The following is a 13,008-nucleotide window of genomic DNA, read 5'->3' on the forward strand; positions in this document are numbered from 1 at the left end:
CTCTTTATCTTAAGACTTTGATAAAAGTCTTGAAGAAAAAGGAGTAAGTGGTAAGTACTTTCACCTTTGCTTTCAGTTGGGTTGTTATTTGTAATCAATTTACCAAACTTGTAAGATGTGTTGATAGGGCACTAAGCATGAAATATTTGTAGGAACAAAGAGACATGCTGTCTGTTTTAAGCGGCAATCAATATGTGGCCAATGGAAACAATGATGGAAGCCGGTCATGAATCATTGCCAGTTTTACTGACCACGATTGTGATCAATGATGCAGCTGTATTGAGTATTTTGCATAACTACCTACAAGTTCATTCCTCTGAGAAGCGTTGAGAATCAGCCCCGGTCAACAGCTTGTAACACGCATGTGACACGGGTGATGGGCGGCGTCCATAGCAGTAGAGCACCCGTTGACCGCGCGTGTTTAACATGTGTATGGCGCGTGTGTAAGCATACGTGTTTCACAGAACCGGTTTTCGGTAGAATATGAAACATACACCGAATGAATATTGAGCTGAGAGAAAACAATGAGGCTCAAATCCTGAGTTAATGAGCGGCCATTGACCTGTGTTCTTCAGACCATAAACACAAAATCTACTTACAAACGCCTTACTTGTGTTCGGTTGCCCAACTATTATGCATGTCTACAGAAACCATTCTACGAGGGCTCAGTTTACTCATTAACAATATATTTTGTACATATGCATCATGTTATTCAAAGTGTGTTAACTTATTGTGTCTGTATTTTGTAGATGGACTTAAAGGATGCTGCAAAAAAGGCAATACAGCCCTTTAAACAAACTTATGAAATCGATTGCACGATTCCGACTATATAATCTTCCTGTGTTTATCAATCACTTCCAAGTAGTGACGATAGCAAAGGTTCGCGAAATGGTGAGCGTATCCTTGCCCGTCGCTGGCACCGTCACAAGCAAAAGTCAAGGCAAATTGTGCCCCTGAAAGTGCATTGCAAATGGAAAAGCAGTTTTTCACTGAGTCTCCATTCATTTGAGCAAGCTCAACTGTGTTCCATGCTACTAAACCAGCATTAGAACACTTGTGGAGTTTGTTTGGTGAATGCTAAAATGGTTGAAAAACAATGGAACATGAGATAAGCTGGTTGCTTAGAGCTTGGCTGGGGGCTTTCATGATTACGTGAGGATCAAGTCGTTTTCTTGTGACAAATATTCCATATAGATTGGCTAGATGAGTACCGTTGTGTGACAGATATTCCATATAGATTGGCTAGATGAGTACCGTCTTGTGAGACCGATCTCGATTACAATTCTGAATGGAATCATCCTGTTTAATATATATCCGAATACGGACTGATGCTTATATCTATTGTCGTGACATCCGATGGGGCGTCAGTAAACCCCACTAACAGTTACCTATTAATATGGCCGTCCCTCATTGTTTTGTGGAGATGTAAGCTCCAGTTCTGCATTCGCTTGCTCCGTAGGGGATGCTACGTCAAGAAGTGAGTGGTCAGACGACCGGGACTCCTGACTAACATCATTGTATTCATGTACTGGCGTACATTTGTATAATAATTAAATCAACACCAGGTTCTATACTCACGTAGGTTTACTCAATCCCACTCTTCACTACAAGGTGACTCGGACTGAACAGGACAGGGCAAGCTCTTTACCAAACGTGCACCTACAACGATAGCGATGCGAACGTTCTGCTGACTTTGAAACCCGCACCACTTTGCTAGTCCTAACGGTATCTTCTTAACGTGTTCTAGCCTGCTTCGCCCTTGTCATATGTGCCGATACAATATTTCTGATTCGTTTAAAGTTACATCAGTCCATGGTCTCATGTCCTTCATGATCGGATAATTACTGTAAACTGCTCATAGGTGATTCACCGTTAACTAACACTTTAAGGGTCTTTTGGATCCTGTTACTCCCAGTTATTGTGTTCTATATCCCCTGATTAATTACCAAGCAGTGATAGCATCAATTCTATCACTACATAACCGCAATTCTCAATAATGGGTTCGTTATACTTTTCTTGTTTAAAAGATGCATTTTAGCTTTATAACAATATCAGGTGAGATGTGGTGAAATTGGGTTTAACGTCGCGCCCAAGATTATTTTGCTCATATGACGACGTGTGGTTGCTTGTACCAGTCCAGACTTAAGCTGTTTTTATAGTGCTAGCTCACTGAGATACCATGCCGCAGTAAAGCACGAATAACCCACTCGGACACATTATGCTGACTCCGAGCCGACGAGTCCTTGTTGTACCCATTAATGGCGAGCGACCAACAAGTACAATATCTTAACGTCTTTTGGTATGACGCGATCAGGGATTTATGACAATATCAATGTGACATACGTCCGGATGCCGATACCATCCTTCTTCAGGGCAAACATTGCGATAATACCGAGACGGAAACAGTAACTGTTATATTAGAACCACTTATATAATTGAGTGATGGCGTGGGATCCTTGTTAAAGAATTGGCTCGCCATATCGTAGACCAGGGTTCGATTCCAAAAGTGGGCACAACGTGTCAACCTTATTTCTTGCTGGAAATTGCGTAAGAAACATACTCACTCATTCACTTGTATATATCCCTTCTGTCAACTTCTATTACTTGACTGGTGCAATCCAATTACATTTGTACATTCTCGCAAGGAAATGACGTCAAAGATATGTATTGGAGCTTATTTACTGCCGTTTTCAGGCATATTGGTACACATCGTATCGTTTGATTGGATGACTTCATCCTTGTATACAATATATGATGGATAGAAAGTCTTTAGTACCATAATCGTCAGTTACTAATCGCACTCCTATACCTATTTCTAAAAATATTCAGAACACTAAAGTATTCAGGTCACTTCGATCAGGATACTTCGATGATTGCAAAGTATATGCAGACCAGAAACTTCATCTTAGTTGGACAATATACAGGAAGACGCATTGGGATAAACAGTCTACAATTTCGTAAAACCCTATTTACTGCGATACTGCTCCCGGTAAACTCTAAAACTTAAGGCGACATATTTGCGGAATATGATTTAATACGTGTTATTGTCTTCTATTGTCAATATTCGATTGTTAACCTGAAATCATCTGAATTCAAGTGTCATGTTGTTTAACACCACACTCCAGCTACTTGTATATGACGGTTGAACATGAAACAATTACATGGTGATCGTCCCCCCGATGTTTGAATCGGATGACATTCAATCAACAAAGTCATGGAGCCTAACCATCCGATCCATTTAGTCGCCTCTTGTGACAGCATAGGTAGCTGTCAACTCTTATTCATACCCTGAATCCTCGCAGGTTCATTTCTCAGCTTTATCACTCACTTTGCAAATCTGTGAAACTAGGCCAATGTATCGGTGTAACTGCAAAAATAATTTACAGGAAGAGTGTTTCATACAACATACAATTTGTGTTAGATGACAAAAATGGCGTTCAAGAAAATTTAATCAAAGTTGCGAGGATTTCTAATTTGCCAGAAGCAGTCTTTCTTTAAATTAATTCTGGTAGGGACATCTGGAATCGGTGTTGGAACACTGCATGAAAAACTCAACATTTCAAAGGAAACGCCAAATAGAATTACACTTGGAATACATTTGTTAGGAAATATAATGGTAAAGGAAAGTCCCATGTCATCGGTGGCTTGACGTATCCGATTTCCCAGTGGTGTGTGAGTGATGTGGCTCTTCATGTGTGTGATTGGTCATCTTACTGACCACAATGGACAACGTGAAATGAATTGCAAAGTAACATCCTACAAATGTATTCTAATATAGATAGAAGACAATAACACGTACAGCCATGAAGTCACCTCACTTTCAAACAGTGTGAAATGGAAATACCACTCTGTGTTTGTGTTTACATCACACTGTCAGGTTATTACTGGCAAAACATGTTCCATATTGTAAATATTTATGTAAGAGATATCAAAGCGTGTTCTGTGTACCGTCCACATCATGTGGGCTGTTCAGGCCGTGCCATTCAAAGGTGACGTTTAATTTGTTTTATATATTAAATCGTTAGGTTCCAGAAAGAGCCAATACATTTTACATCTCATGCTCTTCTGGATCCCTGAAGTATTGTGTCTGGGATTCAGGATGTAAAGATTTGCAGCATATTGAGTCTGCATGTCTGACGCTTATGTTTATCCTTCAAAATAGTCCATGGTAAGATTCTAGTCTCATTTCAGAACTGGTCCATATATAGATCCCAAAGTCTTTATCTCTGTTTCCAGAAGGATCACTTATAAAGGTTCGGAGGAAGCGTAAACTCTTATCGGCCGCTTCTGAGGCATGTAAAATTGAAGCATATGCATTCATGCATTGCAAAACACCCAGGGTGCTTTAAACAGGGAAGCTACATTCAAAGTATTATTTTTTATTATTATTAAACTATTATAGGCACTCCTATAAAGCGGACCTATAGCAATTAGTATCTCAAACATATGTCACCTTGCTTGGGAATAGTTTATGATGCATAAACAACGGGGATATTATCTTTTACAAACGCCTTCAAACCGATCAATCTCCGGTGTAGAAAACCCGCTCCCTTCATTTTCTGTTGTAATTGTCATTATATTGCTATGGTCAGAAGCACAAATGATCTTCCCCATGTGAGTTCAACGGATGCCAGTTGAAACGTAAGTCTATAATCGATGCACCCAGGATAATTGCTCACTTGAGTACTCAGAGGTTGATCCGTGCGTCATTGTAATAGTCCAGAGGTGCTTAAAGGGGACCACTCAAACATAGTTCATCCGTTCTGAGTTTATACCACTTATATGTATCATCCTGGAGACGGCCGTATCGTCATGGGTGTGTGGGCATCGATTCATCGTTTAAAAGCCTTCAACAGGAATCGAATCTCATCAAATATATTTTGGAGTGGCATTTTAGAAGTTGCAGTTGCAAGGATGAAAATGGATTGTACATTTCAGAAATACCTAAGAAGTTAAAATCTATAAGTCAACCCAGTCTTCATATGAGACATGCTGAAGTGTTGCAAATGTTTTTAATTTTTTTTTGACGTCAGGGCTTTGAGAAGAAATATCGCTTCTTCACTTGAAAAAATTCTATTGACCTGTTTTGACGAATGAAGGTCGTTTTAAACTAACTACTTGGCAACAGAAAACCGGAAATGAAAGTTCGGTGCACACACACCGTAATGGCATCCTGTGAATCTATATTTGCTTCATAAACATGTTACGAATTGTCAGAAGTAATATTTTGTAGAGTGTAGTCATAACAGATGCCAAAGCACTCTTCAGTTAATGTTAGTTCCGGAACAAAATGTTGCCATCATAGAGAAATGTCTCAACCAACAGTAAGTTGCCATGTTTGTAACAACACATGTCTGTGGAATATTCTTTAATATTTTTTAGCTTTAGGCTGATTTTCAAATTTAAATCATTAAATGTTATTCTTAGAGTAAAGAAGCCTTTGATCACATTTATCACAGGAGTATATGTACATTCTGTTCAGGGCATCAACAGTTTCAGTGTAGGGAAACCGTTACTTGTCGTAACGTGAAGTAGGTTAATGGTTTCGATGATGAGGCCCGGTGACGTTGTTCATTGAGTATGAAACGTTACTCACAGCTTCAACCACTGGCTTGTTAGGTCCGTAGTCACCAACAATGAATGAGTGAGTGAGTGAGTTTAGTTTGACGACGCACTCGACAATAGTCCAGCTATATGGCGGCGGTCTGTAAATAATCGAGTCTGGACCAGACAATCCAGTGATCAACAGCATGAGCATCGATCTGCACAATTGGAACCGATGACATGTGTCAAACCAGTCAGCGAGCCTGACCACCCGATCCCGTTAGTCGCCTCTTACGACAAGCATGGGTTACTGAAGACCAATTCTAAGCCGGACCTTCACGGGTCTCACCAACGATGCCTGTCATAAGAGGCAACTGAATGGATCCGATGCTGAGGCTCGCAGACATGGTTCATTGTGTGCAACCCGGCGGTATGAAGCGTTGCCCATAACGTCAATCACAGGGTTGTTAGGTCCTGGCTCGTTTATTTAGATAAAGATGAAATACTATTGAGTGCGGTATATAACAACAAACAAGTGAAACTAAATTTATGTAAGTGCGAACATACAAGTAGTGATTATCATAAATGATAATTCTTCTGAAGACATAGTTTTACGACAGCTCAGTAGAAGAGGCACGCATTCCAAGGGTCATAAACCCGAGAACAGGAGATCGTGTCAAGGTTAAGGGAAGCAACTTTATTGGGCGAATCGCATCATAGTCACGACTTCTGTTTTTGTATTTCAGTAATTTGAAAACATGATTGAACACCTCTAGGTACCTATAGATAACAGTATTATTGTGGCGCCATGCAACGAAAGGTACTATTCACATCCGTCAATGTCTTTTTTTATGGCAATTAATTTTTTTTGTCGCAATGTGACCAATAATTCATTTTTGTTGTTTAAAGGTCAAACCACGCAGTATCAGCGATATATTGACGCCAGAGAAGACACAAACCACACAAGCGTTTCATTTGCTAGATAGACACATAGCACACACAAGCATCAGGACACTCGTGTTCACAGTGTAGGGATAGGCAATTGAGTGTCATATCTGCGACACGTATCGTTCACAATTTCTACAGCAATGACTTTCAGATATGCAATTGCCAAAATAAAAATGAAAGCAATGACAAGGAAAATATAAACATATTTTTCAAATCATGTGAAGGTCTAAATTCTGAAGTTAAAAACAGGTTGGAGACAGGTCAGTCATTCAAAAGTGGGTCATCAACGATTGCAAATTGATTTACTCACACAATATTGTGTTGTGCTTAGAGGGTTGCTCAAGGGAAATGTCAGCAGATGTCGGTATACAATGTAATCAATCTATGAAAGGATACAATTCTAAGTGTGTGACTGAGGGGTCTGCCGATGGACTCTCACAGCACTCTGTGAAAACAACACACACAAAAAAAACATTTTTAAAAACTTGTTTAAAAGTCGCATGTTACGGCCGTCAGGTTTTAAATTGTAAGTTCATGTGAAGACCGTGATCCCTAATCTGATTTTCGAATTCTTAGTTGAATCAAACTAATTGTCCGGTTCCCGTGAATTCATTAAACATAACATTCTTATCATTTTTTCAAAGTTACATATGTCATTTCGAACGCAGTATTTGAATTCTGTAGTTTTAAATAATTTGTATAATTGCCGGTGAACCTGCCGTGCATCACAAACTACAGCGTCAAACTATGTACATGTACCTGTAGTCCATTGTTCGAAACATGGTTACGGAATTAATTATTTAGCAGTGTCTAGGCTGAGAAGCTGGGCATTAGTTAGACAGTAAGTCAATGACTTAAAAAAGACAAAATGAAAGTACTTTTAATGCGGAATTATTTGAAAAAGAAAGTCACACAAACTCTCTTCAAGGCAAAACTGGTTTGAATCATTATTCTCTTATCAGGAGTGAAAACAGTGACCAGATCTTCCGCTTTGGAGAAATACGTTTAAAATTGTAAATTTGCGTAATTATATTTGTTTAAATACAACTCTTTTAACCTTTGGAGCTGATTAAATTCCAAAGTACAGAACAGTTAAAATAGATAGTAGAAAAGGGATTTTTGAGAATGTGATTCCGAAAAATAGCAATTAAACAGGAATAAGATTAAGCATTTGCCATTAATTTTCCTTTTGTGTCAAATCATCTGATTCACAAAATCAGTGAAGGAAACCATTGTCTTACTTCAAGCACTGTAAGTATGCCTGGACCAACGTCTTAGCGATAATTCGTGTTTTAACCTTCAAATATCTATTGGTTGTCCTTTAATCTGGAACTATTTCAGCTGGAAATGCAATTATATGTCAAGACATAGAAGGACGTGTAACAGGAACCAGTATTTACAAATACATCTATTATGGTTCATGTTATTCGCATTTCACGTCAGTCCAGGGTGAAGCAGGATAAACTTCATCCAAAATAGGTAAGACTTTGTCAAAAGCGCACGTCTTGAAACACAGGTCAAAGATGTACCTATATGTTTAAATAACGTTGTATCGGTTGGATGCGTGTAGCGTGGAAGCAACGTAAGGTTACAAAGCATTTGTCAGTGAGACAGTTTTGTGGTGCAATAGTCTGAACGTATTGATCCTAAGTTCACTCAAAAGCTCCATGTGTTATTTCTGTGTCATATATGTCACAAAATATACTTCTAAAACATGTTGTGCACCATCAGTTGTGACAAAATAGGTTGCTCGTCAAAGCTGCAGATATAGGCCTCTTTGCCATCCGATATCACGCAGCGTAGATCCAGAATATCATTACAGCGTAAAGCATTCCCTACCTTACATTTGTGTTATGAACACGTAAGTATAAGCCATTAAAATTGATCTTGTATACGTTATACTATGTGCTCTACAAACTACAACTGACAGATAGTGTTGACAGGCGGAAACAGTTGACTTGGAAGTTGTACTGCAAGAGTAGCGTCCCTTGACATGTGAAACTGACATAGCGTGAGGCGGCTTGAAAATGTTAATACTTTTATCACATGGACACACCTACATATTCATGAGGGACACTGCATTAAGTTCAAAATGAAAAAGTGACGAAAGTAGTTGACTTGAACATGTGAGACTGGTAGATACAGTTGTTTAAGTCTTAGATATATTCAATAAAGTGCTTGTTACATATGGAAGGATATGTGGTCGAATAGGGGGGATCGGGTGAGAACGTACTGTCGGTGTTTGGCCGATGTGGTGTGTGTGTCCCTTCCTGTTGTATAGGCTGGTGACAGACAAGCATTTCAGCCAATCTGTAGGTGTACGCATAACAAAACATACTTTGTTAGAATGTAAATTCCATGTAAATTGAAAAGGAGCCCCGGTGAGTTTGGTGATTCAGAACCTGAGGAAATCTAGACTTACTGCATTTAGGGCTTTGGCATTGCGGAAAGAGGTGGACGGAAGGGGAAATGATGTGGTTCATGGACTGATAGGTTAGGTTCTTTCCATTCAGTGCTAAGACTCCTGGCAGTGACAATATATACCTTGATGCAACCTCGGGTTGTTTTTGCGTTTCAAAGTTATGTGTACTCTGGCGTTGTATCCACTAACCCATACGCTATTCGAATCCCATATACACTGCGATTATCAACATTGGCCTCCACATACCCGTCGTAAGGCCACTAACGGGTTCGGATGGTCAGACTCGCTGACTTGGTAGACACATGTCATTGTATCCCAGTTGCGTAAACCCGTAGAGATCGGGGATAGAATGGGTCTTCAGCAACTGCTTGCCACTAAAGGCGACTATACTTGTCGTAAGAAGCGACAAACGGGATTGGATAGTCTGGCTCGCTGACTTGGTTGACACATGTCATCGGTTCCCAATTGCGCAGATCGATGTTCATGCTGTTGTTCACTGGACTGTCTGGTCCAGACTCGATTATTTACAGACCGCTGCCATATAGCTGGAATACTGCTGAGGGCGGCGTAAAACTAAACTCAAACACTCACTCACCCAGTTGCATAGATCGATGTTCATGCTGTTGATCACTGGGTTATCTGGTCCAGACTCGATAATTTACAGACCGCCGTCGTGTAGCTGGGATATTGCTGAGTGCGTCGTCAAACTAAACTCACTCACTAACTCCTTGGTCTGTACAGCACATATGCTGATAGTTTCAGCAATGAGGTAAACTGTTCTATTTACATCAACTCGCATGAATATCGTTTAAAGCGACACTGAGACCACATAGTTGACTTATAACAGATTCTCTAGAATACTCTTATCAGAAACGTCTATCAAGACAACACTACCGAGATTCTTCCATCAATCATAGTTATGTAGGGAACGCCACAACACTTAGCGGTCAGTATCAGTTATCCCAATTTCCTTCTTATTTCTCACGATCAGTGATTGATAATTCAATATTCGTTCAGATCAGGCCTGCCTACTAACCTACCTTACTGACAGTTATACGTCGCCTATTATCGACCGCACGGTGAATGCGACGGGTTTCTCTATTGTCGTGTCTATTTCATGGCACGGTGTCGTATAACGGCTATTATACCAGGTAAATATTTCTCAGGTGGTTGCACATTTCAACACAGCCATGTCGAAATGTTGTAAATAAACCTTTCATAAACATCTATAGAATTCGACACGGTCGTACATTGGGAATTAAACAGTCGAACTAGTAATGAGTTTGCTTTAGCAGAAAGAGACCAGGTTTGGGGACACAATGTCATTGATACCGTGAAAAGGGGTAACTAAACGCCTCACAAAAGGATCCAATGGGCTTGACTTGACAAATAAATCGCCAAGTGATTTCAGCTAAGTGGTGGCTATGGGCTTGTCATTTTCAGGGGTGTTCGCTTGACAACCAGTCAATACACAATGAAAGTGACAACCACTTGCATGGATATACACAGCTAGTGCCCGGATTATCAGCTAAAAGTGGATTATTTGAGAAAAACAAGGTGTAAATGGATGTATCTTTAACTCAGGTATGTTCAGAGTTAGATTAAGGGGTACCTTCAGATGTTTTAGTTTAAGATATTGGTGAGGTTTGAAGAACAGGAGCAGTTTGTTGCGTATCTAAGACGCCGAAGGAAGGGTCTAACAAGTAACACTGTCCCCACTGCAAAGGATCGAACATGTCAGCTTTTAATCGACAGAAAACATTCATTACAAATAACACTTACATATAACACCTACAAGTAACACTTATATAATGACACCCTTGGCATGATCCATCAATATAATTTGAATACAAAGTGAGCTTAACGTGTCCTTAATAATCAGTTGTATTTGATATATGTGATATTTTTCGTATGTGTTTTTTATTGTTTATATATATTTAAAAGTGCCACTCTATGATACATTTCGACTATTTAAGCGAGACATATACATTTATACATGAGATGGTGTGTTAAGTATCTATAGAGCACGCTATAAGCATAGACATGTAAATAGTAGATGCTACAGGTGCGTGTGTTCAGTTTGATTACAAATCGAGCATTAAGTTAAACATATTAATTTTATTCATACCCTCATGAATTTAAAGATTACATTACTTAATAACAGACTGATAACAGACACAGACTTAATCAAACAATGTCCAAAATCTGGTCCGTACCCACTTAATCTGGAAATCCCACAGTCGGACAGTTTGTTGTTTGTTTAAACAAATTTATAAACAGAAAAGAATTGAGCTCAAAAGATTTTTAACTTAACCACTCTCTAATAGATTTCACAATATGCATATTCCAAACTAATACTTTAAGGTCAGAAATGTCAAATTAAAGAAACAAATGTTATAAACAGCTTTGTTTGAATTGTACGTTTTTAAATTTAATGCTCATTCAAACCTTTGTCTTTATATATCTATGTGCTTTCTTATAGGGGTTTTATTTGACAGGATGAGGGACATATGGATATTGTCAAGGGGACTATTACTGTTGGGCACGTAGAAATATATCGAAAGGGACATTTCAATGTGTACCTGATTCATTTACCCAGACACTCGGAGGGTTTCTATGTATCTTCTTACCTCACGTAAAACACTGTATAGTATTTGCAGCAGTGTAACGGTACTTTTTACAGTCGGATAATGACACCCTTCGCATATTCATGTTGGGTGAACCAATACTAGAATTACTAGTATCTAGACATGTGTCACAATCTTACGTCTACAAACAGCAAGGGTACATTATACGAGTGACTCAAGGGGTATTTATCTGAAAGATCACGGTAATCGAAATATGTGTATAAAAAGTGATTGTACATTACACACTAAATTACTACTGTTATTTTGTTAAATATCTGTAGCTGCATAGTTCTGGGAAAAAGCAATATGACGTAAAATGGATAATCATATATAACATTTCCAGAATCACAATAAAGTCCATTATTAATGCTTGACACAAAACAGCAGATTGCCCAGTAATAGTTTTACCCCAAAAGCGTATTTACCTTTCCAAATGTATGTAACCAAAGGGTAACACTTTAATGATCGCATAAGTATTTACCATTTGGTAGGGTGTTTGAAAAATTTGCTCGATACGTTCCTCGGGTGTATTTATCGTATTTGTATTATAACTGTATTAATCTACATGATGTATAATACTTAACTAGCGTATAACCCATCTTGTACATAAAGAATCACAACTACCTTTCCATAATCATAAGAAATCTCAAATATAATCACAAACACATGCAAAGTCAAGTCAATTGTTCATGTGAAAAGTGCACTGGAACATATGGTCAAAATTAGGAATTGCATCGAACATGATTTTTCTCACAGGAGCGTCACATTTGGAAATGTGCACCGCATGTCGTCATGAAAGCTACTCTGGGGCCTTGAACGTTGTCACTGTGATCAAACAACTTTTGAGCAATAGGATATGACGTTGTTTGAAAGAAAGAACATACTCAGTTTTTCCCAAAATGGTGAGATGTAGAAGCCGAGGGATGGAGCTGCTGGAATTTGGCTTGTTCGGTCACTCACTCACTCACTCACCTTTTATACATCTCAGTACTTCTGTAATCTATCTACATCATACAAAATGTCTACACACACACATACATTTGAACCTTCCCATATTGTACCCAGTGAAAGTGATAGTATGTGCTGACCTACCCGTAATAAATATAAAGCTTAGCGCCCAACCAACATAAGCAACGTGTTAATATAGGACTGGAGTGGATTAAAGAATGTGTACAATGACACTTGGTCAGTGAGTAACACGTTGTACATAGTAACGGTGGACTGTGGTTGTTTGGTTGAGGTCGATAACGTCTCAGGAGGGGAGAACAAGCCAGAAATATAACCCAAACAGTGTCCTGGTGTACTGAACTGTCGAGGAGGCTTTGTGACACAGCTAGCGGAGTATGGGAATATGTTTGTGTCAGCTATACGCCTAGATGTGTACATAATGGGATATATTAACGTTGTGGTTATATATTAGATGTTTATGAGGTCATGCATAATGGTTGATATAATCTTTATCAGTGT

Source organism: Haliotis rubra, unplaced genomic scaffold, assembly GCF_003918875.1.
Source record: "Haliotis rubra isolate DU_JTF1 unplaced genomic scaffold, ASM391887v1 Scf2, whole genome shotgun sequence".
In the NCBI taxonomy this organism is placed as follows: domain Eukaryota; kingdom Metazoa; phylum Mollusca; class Gastropoda; order Lepetellida; family Haliotidae; genus Haliotis; species Haliotis rubra.